This window comes from Pezoporus occidentalis, unplaced genomic scaffold (genome assembly GCF_034315485.1).
Source record: "Pezoporus occidentalis ecotype Australia unplaced genomic scaffold, CSIRO_AGI_Poc_V1 ctg13, whole genome shotgun sequence".
In the NCBI taxonomy this organism is placed as follows: Eukaryota; Metazoa; Chordata; class Aves; order Psittaciformes; family Psittacidae; genus Pezoporus; species Pezoporus occidentalis.
In genome coordinates, this window is record NW_026913103.1 from 8604516 (window position 1) to 8616625 (window position 12110).

Genomic DNA, 12110 nt, shown 5'->3' on the forward strand with positions numbered 1-12110 from the left:
ACCCATAGGCTCCTCAGGGATGATCTATTGCAGACTACTGTAATGATAATTTGCTCCCAGACAGTACTGCAATATCCTTGCTCTTTCTGCTCCTTACCCCATGTCAACAGGAGCAAGGTAACACCTCGTGGCAGGGTCCTCAGAGAAAGCAGTCACCTGTCCATACCATTCTGCTGCACCTCACTTGGAGTGTGAATCCACAGCCTCTCCAGTATTAACATAAAACCCGTAAGCCTGAGTTGAGGAAGGAAGCTGAAGTGGCAGGGACTATGACAGATGTTGCGAAATGTCGACTTATTCATAACAGAAAGTCAGGCAAATCTTTTGAAAGCCTTTTTTTCCCTCCCCCCTCCTTTTTTATTTTTTTAATGTGCAGACTTCAAAGCAATGAATTGTGGCATCTGTAACAGCTACCAAACCGTGCCAGTTGAAGTCAGTGGAGCACAGTCTACAGTGATAGAATGCAAGTCATGCAATTATTCGAGTTTGCAGTCCTGGTTTTTGAAACAACATATGGTCTGCAGCAAGGAAGCCAGGATGTTTTAAAAGAGCTCCTACAGGGTTTCAAACTTTGATTTTACAGAGGTGTGGGAAAAGAAGCAGGCTCCATTCAGCCTCTGATATTTAAATACATGTGTTGTCGTTTTGCTTATTGAAGAGAGCTGTGCTTTTGCATATGCAGAGCGTATTCTGGGTTTCCAAGGAGTACGCAGTAACATATAGGTATTTCACGCACTTCCTCCTTTTTGTTGACATTTAGGGAATCAGGGTGCAGTACTGGACTCTCAGTGAATAGCAAGTCACTTGAACAGGTTTAAAAACAAGTCTAACATATCAGTGTGAGAAAATTCTCAGTAATTGTTCCAATGAAACCGTTCATGAGAGTATTCTGGGTCACTGATTATTTTACACTGAAACACTGTTGTCAATGCAAAGTGAGGATCTATGGGGTCCCATCAGATCCTATTGGCACAAAACCCTACAACAAAATGGCGTGAAACACTCTGGTTAAAACATCTGCCGATCAGGTCAAAATGGGTGACAAGTATTCATGCTATGTCCTTGCCTGATCCCTTTGCACCACAGGCTGCCAGAGTTGACAGGCAAGCCTAGCCCAGTTGTGATACCATGAGCTCCAGTTTCTGTGTATCAACGATTTATATGTGCACATATCCCTTCAATCTACTCATTCCCTCTCAACCATGAGGCTTCTTTAGTGCAAACTCCACCCTTTAAAAGATGTGGATCTCCAAATCAGGCTTTTGTATCAGTAAGTTTCCCCAGGACACTGTCTTTCTCAGGTTTGGTAGCTACATTTGCTTTAATGAAAAGAAATCTAGTAGCTGCTCTGTGCCGTTATCTTCTGGCCAGCTACCTACATCCCTTCAAAAGCCCTTATCACTCCTGGATGTTGAAAAGCTAATCCTGGACATAAAGCAAGCCTTACAGAAAGCATAAAAAAATCAACACTAGGCACAACCACAACCATGGTATAGGATGTTTCTGTTTATTAGATGAATTATAACTCAGTTTCCAATGTCACTTTTTTATTATCTGCCTTTTAAATCTCTTTTCTTCAGTATATATTGCCCAAGGCTAAGCTCCCAGGAAGTGCGGGGCACCTTCCCCAGCTTTCAACACCAGAAAGTATCCCTGTCACATCTGGTTTGAACCTACACCTGACACAGATCAGAGCTCTGACTAGTAACTCCTGCAACAGGTCCAGATTATTTGGCTGAGCTGCAGCTGCAGCAAAGCCCCTTGACCTCAAATACAACGAAATATATTAAACCTACTCTGAAAAGTTGACTGGGTTAGCTTCAGAGTGTGAGATCGTAAGTATTTTTCATGAAGAGGAAAGAAACATCAGTCAGCTCAGAAAACTGGATTTGTTCTCACCAGCAACCAGGTGCTGATACTTTATGGGACTACCCAAAGTCTTTACCCCAAGGTTGTGTAGGCTTTCACCAAGCCTCCCTACTTGCTACTCTCCAACTCCAGCCAGTCTCCCCCTACACACAGCATATTCCTCCTTGAACTTTCTCCTACACACTGCAGGAGTGAATAGATGACTCCAGGAGTCATCTTCTGTGGAGCTTCAGCAATCTTCTACTCCACACCCATAGTCTGAGTAATGCAGAAAAAGTCATACAGGTGGGGAGGAGCAAGCAGAGCAGTTTCCTTCTTAGAGGCTGAAAGGGCCCAACTACTCAGCTTTACGTATACCCTTATTCAGACATGCAGATGCTTTCTCAACTTTTCTTCTAGTCTCCCTGGTATTTTCTTACAAGGGAAGGTTGAGGGAATTAAATACATACGGCTTGGCTACAGGATTGCTGAGGAAGGCTATGACAATGCTTTCTAGTATCTGAAGCATATAAAAATCCATGAAACAGTGGCATTACATAGACTCACAGAGAATGTGTAACTGTCAAGAATGGGATGGTAATTATTGAAGCACACAATGCAAGAGTGTTTCCTAACATGAAGACCTACAGCTTATGCTTATATGACTTATGACTTAGAAAGTCATCAGCAACAAGGTCTGTCAACTATAAAGCAGAGAATGTTACTACTGACACAGAAATGAGTTCAACGTGATTTTCCTTAGGGCCCCAGGAGCCTCTAGTGCACACAAACTTTGTACAGAACTGCCATGTATTTGCAAAGTCACCCCCTATTCATACTGAATTGCTGCTTTTTGAATTGTGCTCCCATTCTAACAACTTCATGCCTTTTTCTGAATCATCGAAGATTTAACTCATACTCCTGCATCAGAAGCCCTCTTGCTTAACATAGTATATTTCGGTGTAGTTGCTAAATCTCATCCTCTTCTAATTGCTACAGAGAAGGAATGGAAAAGTATGCACTCAGATGTAGTTTAAGTAAGTTCCAAACCATTTTGACAACTGTTTGGATTCTTGAATCTGGTCTTAAAGCTTCTCTATGACTGCTGTCGTGGTTCAAACCCAGCCAGACAGCTCGTTCACTCAATCCCAGTGAGTGGTGCCTGGCTGGAAGCAGTCGAGGCCCGTGTCCTGTCCCCCACCCCAGGGGCTCTCCCCTTCTCCTCTCCCGGAGGGATGGGGAGGAGAATCGAAAGAATGCAACTCCCACGGGTTGAGACAAGAACAGTCCAGCAACCAATGTACAACACAAATCACCACCGCTACCACCACCACCACCAACGATAAGAGAAAATAACAAGGGAAGAGAATACGATACCACCCACCGAAAAGACCCCGTGTCCGTCAGGGTAACTCCCAGTTACCCCCCGCCCCGGGGTGTGCTGTGATATGGAATACTTCTTTGGCTAGCCTGGGTCAGGCGCCCCCTCTCTGCTTCCTCCCGGCTTGCCCTCCTCCCTGGCAGAGCATGAGCCTCACAAAGTCCTTGGTCAGGGTAAATATTACTTAGCAACAACTGAAAACATCGGTGTTATCAGCACTGCTACCAGGCTGAAAGTCAAAACACAGCACTGCACCAGCTACCAAGGAGAAAAATTGACTGCTACTGCTGAACCCAGGACACTGCTTATACAATAGAAGCTAAAACTTTGCATATTGCAACCTGGAAAAAGTCAAGCAAAAGATTCATTTATATTTGATTTGGTTTTTTTGCAGCTGATAGTGATAAGCGGAGAACCTGGTTGACCAGCCATTATGTGCCTGGGAGAGATTTTGGTCTCTCAGGAGAATGATGCCACTCAGATGAGGTAGGTGAGTGCATACTTTTTCTCACTGCAAAAATTGCATGTATGCAATGTGCAGGGTAGAGATAGTTTTCACAACAGAATAAGCTCTTTGCTAGTGCATGTAGATAACCTGTGTGTAGCAGATCTTGTGTTTATACAGACTCTCAAGTAGCAAAAATCCCAGCAACTACAGCAACAAAAAACAACTAAAACACAGTCCTTCCAGATGCAAATGTTGTGTGCAGAAGCACACATGTAGTAGTGGAAATCAACCCCTCATGGCTCCTTTCAACTTCCTTTGAAGTCAGTAGCAAAATTCCCATTGAGTTCAATAAGAACGAGAGGCAGACCTTGATCTAGTAAAAAGTGCTTATGAGGTTTTATGAGCTCTTTATACAAAACATTATTCCAGTTCTATATAAAATACATTTTGACCCTATATCCACCCACAAAGCTTTGTGTCTGGTTGAGAATAATGTGACACTTCTACTTGGTTCAGCCGGTGACTGTCACTCAAAACCCTGGTTATGCAAATGCAGGAGGGATTCCAGGTCACCTGAGCAAGTTTTGGTTTTCAGAGAAGAGCCACTAAAGAGAGGGTGACAGCTCAAGTAACTTGCATCCAGCTATTTAGGAGCAGGTTAGGTCAAAGCCATTTCTGGCCACTGATCCCGTCTCTCATGACAACAGACACATGACAAATGTCCCTGCTAATTCTGCTCAGTCTTGTGGTAGCCTTGGACACAGCTTGTCACAAGGGATTAATACCAAGACTGGAGAACCTGGCATGAGGAGATGGAATTGCATTAGAGCAGTTCTGTTTCTCTCCCTTCTGATCAAGTCCAGAGAGTGGTGATGGGCAGCTATTCCCTCTGCTTGAGGACCCTCAGCTATAAATTCCCTAAGGGATCATGCATGTTGCTTCAGCTGTTTTACATTTATGTGAAGTCTCTTGAAATTTGTGAGACAATTTGGGAAAATTATTATCTTGGTACTTTGTCTGTTTTCCAACTGACTCAGAAACCGTAGTCACTGGGCTTAACCAGTACTGACAGGAGTCATGTTTTAGGCAAAAGCCAGCTGGCTGAAAGTCTACCCAGAAAATATGGAAAAGATGGTGATCAGCAAATATAAACACTAGTGGACCTGGCAGCAGCAGGAACCTCAAGATGGTGATTTACACCTCTGTTATTTCTCAGTTTTGTGGGATCCACATCACACTTTGGGCCAAGTAGGTGAAACTTTGGAAATTCCAGGTATCTCCATAAAACTGCTACTCACAACCTGGCTCTAGAGGAGGGAACCCTCTTCTGCACAAATACCAGGGTTATGAATATGCAATAAGCAAACAAGTCAACTCAGTGGAGACTGCAGCCCTGCACTTCAGCCCTAGAAAAAACACTGCTCAGACTCTCATCCACGGTTCACATTCTAAGCACGAAAACATGAGCTTTATCTACCTGATGAGAATTTAACTACACAGTGGACAGCAGGATAGAGACCAGCAAGTAATGTCTAGTATATGGTTGATTCAGCTTCAAGAAGATGGGTATTTCATGGTTTAAAGAAAAATAAATTTTCTTGGATCTTTGAAAAGTACCCCATTAAATTGTACCCAAATACTGAACAACCTATTACAGGAAACGGATATTATCAAGTTAGACATTGAAGCCCTTTGACTGAACAAAGACAAACGTTTTGTGCAAAAGTATACATCAGTAGGCTGAATTCATTATATACTAGTAATTTTAGCTCAGGTTAAACCATATGAGCCCTTAACGGGTTCAAGGGCACAGTATTAGCCAACAAAGAAAGTTTCTAATCGAATTTGGCCTTGGGAAATTCTCTTATATATGCTTTCTGGGTGATGTTATTGTTTTGGGGGACCTTATCTATTATCTTGCTGGGAACAAGTATCCACTTTAATAAAGTGCCTAAAATATTGTAATAAACACACAGCTTATATCAATAGCATCATATTTCCCCACACAGTATTTGTGTGTGGTTTAATTAGATGGAAGGATTACAGAAGAAGTTTGTGTCATAATGACTCTTTAAAGCAAAACCATAGATCAAAGTTCATAGCTGCCAAATATACAACTTTCAAAACAAGCTCAAGTGCTGCTATTAATCATGGCTGCTGGGGGATTTGATGACAAAGATTAAACTGCTGTAAAGGATACTGCTGTGCATCAGATTCTTGCAACTGTCATCAAATAGTCTGCCAACTATTAACAGGTCAGAAGACTTGTCCAGCATTTACCATGGGCTCTGTCACTGCAGTTGGTGAGGCCATTTATGCCACAGTGACAACCAGTGACACCCTCCCAGACAGACATTTGTGAGCTGTTATTTTTTACACTGTGGCTGAAGTCTTAAGGTCTGCCTGTAGAGCAAACAAGAGAGGGAAACTGCAGTACCTCTCACAGCACTGCATCTTCATGGGAACATTGCTTCTGTGAAGCATTTTCTCTCTTATTTTCCACATGTAGTACCTTTCATTTGCTTACTGCATGTTAAGAGTGCCCACCTGTGGAGCTGAGGTGTTGTAAATTCAACTCCTAGTTTATTTCTCAGCAACCACTCTGCAAAGATAAGTCCTCAGAGAGCACCTCAAGGACCAGCTTTCATCCCATTTCCAATTACGCCAACTCTCTCTCCTTCCACACAGGATCATGTAATACCCCTGTGGGAAGCCATAGCATTAGCTTATACAGAAACATAATATGAAGAAAGTATGTAAAGCATGCTTTTCAGGGCAGGAGCCAACAACCTGTGACCCACCAGCCAGTGCTCTGTGGTGGGTCACCAATGGTCATTAGATGGCATGTAGAGAGTTGTTAACCTACAGACCTGCAATATGCTGCTGTCGCTGCTCATATGCAACAATGTGCTTGAGAAATGGCCTTCCTGAGGTTCAACTTTGCAGGGTCTGAAACTGGTATGAGTATTTCACCGAGCTGCCAGTGTAACAGATGTGAATGACAGTCTGATGCAACAAGCAACTGGAGATCCAAATCCAAAACCACAGATTTGACTACAGTCTTCAAAGTTTAGAGGAGTTACAGATCTGAATCCAAACTTCACAGCTGCGGCCAGCTATAAAACAAACTTATCTATGTAATGGGTTGAATCCAAACTACATTTGAATATCCTTCATCTCTGGGAAAGTTCGGGGGGACACACATCTGGCTGGAAATTTTTAAGCATCATCTCATCTTTGCTAATAGTACACTTTTATTTAAAAAGAAAAAAAAGGAACAGAATGTTAAAGACTTAAGACGACAGACATTCAACCTTAGATTATTTTAAGTAGTTCAGCCTTTAACTTACCAAAGGCCTTCATTCTACCCAGCACTTCCTAAGTTAAAGGTATCACAGATCACTTTGTTCCTTAATGTAACAGTTCTGTCCTCTGCTGAATGCAAGGACATGACATCAGACAGATCATTTTCAGATGCTGCAATGGTGTATTTTGTTGTCTAAAGGTTCCATGCTCATAGACCAACCTTCGTTTGCCTCCTCTTGATTTAAATTTCATTTCCAAGGCTCCCCTCTTTCCACACACAAATAAAAACCCTATGGGCCTGAAACATTCAATACGACAGCCCCCAGACATTTGGTCCTCTTCCACTCCCAAAATGTTCAGGAAATTAATATACACTTTTCAGTTATAGCAAAGTGAAGTCAATGCCTGCTTAAATTAATGGCTTTTATATTCATTGTAAGAAGCTGTTTAATTACCATCACGAGGATGACTGGATTACATGGGCTTGGCCCGTAACTAGCTCTCCCTAAGAACTGGTCTCTTAACAGGGCTTTGGGGTCTGTTTAACACTAGTGAAGCTACACTTCTGTGTAGGATTACTAGACCCACATAAATGGCACTTGCTCACACATGTTTGCGTGGCACTGACAATGCCCTGCCTGAGAGGCAGGTAATCTGTAGTGTACACTGTGTCAACAAGGCATTTATCATACCCAAACAGCAATCTATTTGTTGATATATCAAAGGGCTTTGCTGAACTCTCTGGAAACATTAGTGCCCATATTGCACACCAAAGAATACAAAGACTATCTGAGCACATTTCTCTGAATAGGGACCCATTTTTCTGGTTTTCTGGATTCTGCCATCTTATTTTTAAATATGGCATCTGGTTTTCTTCTTACTGAGAACCATATACCGAGTATAGTAACCAGGAAAGGGTGGGGAGGTGTTTTCCTTTGGGTTAGTGAAAAATATTGCCTGAGGGATGGAAACACTGCTTTGAGTGTGATACAGACTCTGTTTTTATTACTTTTCTCTGTAAAATACAATAAAAACATTGTGGTAAATATATAGTCAATTATCTGCAGTGGAAGGGAATACACCATCCATCCGCAAGGCTTTCAGGGGGAGGGAGCACCAAGTTCCAGCCTTGTCTTATCTTTCAGTGTGAGACAGACTGTGTCTCAGAATCTGCAGGAGCACAGACTTAAAAACAAAGTATGAAGCGTGAAATGCAAAGTCAGTTATCCACCTGAAAAACACCTAAAAGAGCCAGAGGAACATCCCTGGGTGACTACAGCTGCTGCCTGGGTAAAGTGCAACAGAAAGGGATGGCTTTGGGTCTGAAAACATGGTAAAAGCTCAAGTCAGGGGCAACATTACCACTGGCCACAGTGAGATCCAGGTTTCCTCCAATATGCTTTGGATTTACTCTTGGCTCTGCATCCAAAGAAAAACTGGTGATGTGCAAATGAACATGAAGGCAAAGCATAGCTGAAGTGGCTATAGCCACATTCACTGCAATAGCCCAGCTTTTGGGTAGCACAAGTCTTTTCATATAATATATTTCTTGACTATCTTTTGATGTCAGTCCTTTAGTCTATCAACTCCTATCAGAAGTGCCCTAAGATACATTTTGAAAGAACTACACATTGTGGGCATCATCACAGTACCTGTGACATTTCCTAGATGTATGGTGGGATTACATGATCCATTTCTGCCACCTCCATTTCTCCTGGCACTCCTTACCACAGAATTGGAGCCCAAGCATATGTCTTGAAACTTGGGCATTACCTCCAATGTTTCGAAAGGCCACAAAGCAAAAATCTGAAAATAGATCTAGCTTCTGGAGGTTTAGTGTTGATTCTGATGGACTGAAAGATGTGAGATATCAATTATTTAAGGGTCACAAACCTCTGAACATTAGACAACAGGCAAATCAATTTCAGGAGAGTTGTATTTTCTTTATAGCAGTACTGATCTTTTGACTTACTGATGATTCTTAAAAATGTTTACTTTACGGATTCCACATTCTAAAATTGATATAAATACCATGGCTGACATCTAGTAGGGTTATTTACTTCTCTGTGGGTAATGAGTCTTTGCTGTAGAAGTATACTTCAGGGTAATAACTATCAGTGGAGTAAGCAATGACCTCTTCCCATGCAACCTGTCTAGTACTTTTGCATGCACAGAGCCTAAAAGAGGGGAGCAACTGAAGAAGTGATATTTCAAGAAGGGACAGGCTTTCAACCAGCCTGCAGCAGGGTAAGTTTGGCAAGGAAAGACCTAGAAAATTCCTGTCTAAAGCTTCAATATTAGCCTTTTCAGATTAAGAGGATTCAGATCTAATATTTAAAATAGATAAAACTATCCCTATTTGAGGGCTGTATCTTTCTCCACATCCATGAGATTCAGACTCTCATTTGCTGGAACCGCTGTCAGGGCTCTGGGCATCAAATTCTCTGAAATAGTTTTATAGCAAATTCAACACTGCTTTGAAAAAGTGGTGACTTCATAGGTCTTACGTGTTTTTGGGTAACAAACATCTTTTCAAAGCATGGATAGGACACCACTGACAAAAAAGAACATTTAAACCAAGGTGAATTCTCTAGAAATGTTCACTTTTTACAAGAGTGTGTCATCTTGGTAGATGAGAACTTTGAATTAACTGGGTAGCTGAGGAATTTGGTGGAACATAAGGCAGAACATGAATTTTCCTGTAGTTTTGCATATATTAAATTAACATATCAAATTTGTGTTAAATAAAAGGCAAAATATTGAATCTGAGGCTAAAATTAATGAAGAGCTCAACTGACAAGTCAATATATTTTGTCAGCTGAAGTGCAGTCAGCCCTCAAAGACCATTAGCTCATCGTGATAAATAGCAGTTATTGAGATAAAAACTTGGTACTTTGAAGTAAATTTAAACCTGTGTAGTAAATTTAAACATTAATGCCATGAAAGTTTGACAGTGTATTCAAAAGAGTGCAACAAAATACTAATTCTGTATGTGAAGTTGGTACATGAACTTCTACAAGTAGCTACCCTTCAGCATTTTTAAACACATCTCTATACAAACTAATTAGATATATTATCTTTACAGGAAAAACATACCCACAGAATCTCTGAGCTACTTCTAACAATGATTTAAGTTCCTTCTGTTGAACTGCTCTTAGTACAGACTTGCTAGCATTGATGCCAACAATGTCCATGATTTTCAAGTTTTTCCTGTCGTCCTCTGTTGAAGCAGAAATGAGCTCTCTCAAGAGTCCGATTATGCTATTCCAAAAAAAAAAGAAAAGGCTCTTCTCTTATTAAAAACAGAAGCTTTCCTTCTCTCTTGAGGTCTGATATTTATGATCAAGCATTTCATGCCTACTTCTCTTGCCCTAATTCTGGTCATTTGCAACAATGCTGGTGTTAAGTGACTATGAAAGCCTAGTCTCTAAAGCAATCAGATTTTCAGGCTCTGTGCCCTACATCACATGGAAACATTTAGTACAGTACAATAGGAAATAAGACTACTATGCATAACAGTATTTCAGGGGTTGGGGGGGGGAGGGGGGGGGGGGAGGAAGAAGTGTTGCTCACTGTTACAGTGTACCCAGCTGATTAAAGGCTGTGAATTGCGCCTTTAGGAATCAGTGGATTTTTGTATTTAGAAGCAGCAGCACAGAGAGGGAATGACCAAAATAACAGCACAGAGAGAAAATATACAGGGTGGCTCAAGCGCCTGGTCACACGGAAGTACTAACTTCCCAGATCTGGTTGATATAGGGCAGCAACTGTCTTTGCAGCTGGGATAAGCTGGGCTATGAGCAATCAGCAAAGTTCCATTACTGGCTAATGAGCCTAGCAAGCTGCTCCATCTCCTCTTCCCACATAAAAACCTCAGGGCTCTGCTATCAGCCTCAGCATCTCCTTGTACCCAACATCTGTCATGACCTTTGCATACAAATAATAAAGAGGTTCAACGACATAAGGTTAAACTGAACCATGTAAAAATTGTGGACTAGCGAGATCCCTGCAGCTTCTTGTATCTGAAGTTCAGAGCTTACCTTAGAGTCATTTCCTTTGATCTTGCTGAAGTTGTAGAGGAAAGAAAAAAGGCTCAAGTCCCTCAGTTTTCCAAATGCAGTAAAAAGTGTTTGGATACACACTTTAATATATTTTCTGTGGCATTTTTGTAAAATACAGATACTTATAGATATAATGCATATATAGCATTTACTATATTGATAAAAAGATAGTCTTTTCACAATGACACACCAGTTAAGTATTTACAATATGATTCAAATTTAAAGGAACAAGTTTTTCAAACAATATTGTGTGGTTATATGATAAGAATAATTTGAGGAAAAATAAGAGACCAGTTCTAAAGAATTCCCAGGTGATGAAGCACATACTGTTGCCAGGAGTACCTCCATGAACATCCATGCACAAACTTCTTTTTTCCTTTGCAGGAACATGCATGATTTAGCTCTTCCACGTTTCTACCTAGTCACATCCTCTAGAATGACATGGAAAATTATCCTTTTTCAAGTACAGACTAATTGTACTGTGCCTCTCATTTGAAGATTTATCCAACTGCAACATTCAAAGTTTTGGCTAGAGCACACACATTTCTTGTTAATTTAAACCAACAGAGCTATGACAATTCACATAACTAAAATGTTGCTCATCTTCTACACATCTTAGAACCCTTCCACAGATCACAAGTGTGAGGTTTTTGAACAGCATTTTTAGCATCACATGGTTTTGCTAGAAGGTCTGCCTCAAATGACACTGCAATGCCAAAACTAGCAACAGACCTCTTTGTTACTCTCATATATGTACACTACCTAGGCATTCGTCTGCAATGTACTGTCCACAGTACAGTAGCTGTAAAGATGATCTCCATCTTCAATGTACTGTCACCCTTTCCTGTGAGGCAGAGAAGTGCTATTACCACATTTTACAAAAGAAAAAAGTTAGATACAGAGAGGCTGAGTGAATTGCCCAAGGTCACTTTGAGACAGCAAAGAAGCAAACCCACATATCAATTGCATCCTCCTGTCTTTCCAGCTTTGGATAAGAACTTCCTACGTGTCTTCTTTAACATAAACAAAAATGTAACTTATAGAAATAAAGCCTTCTCCTGGCACA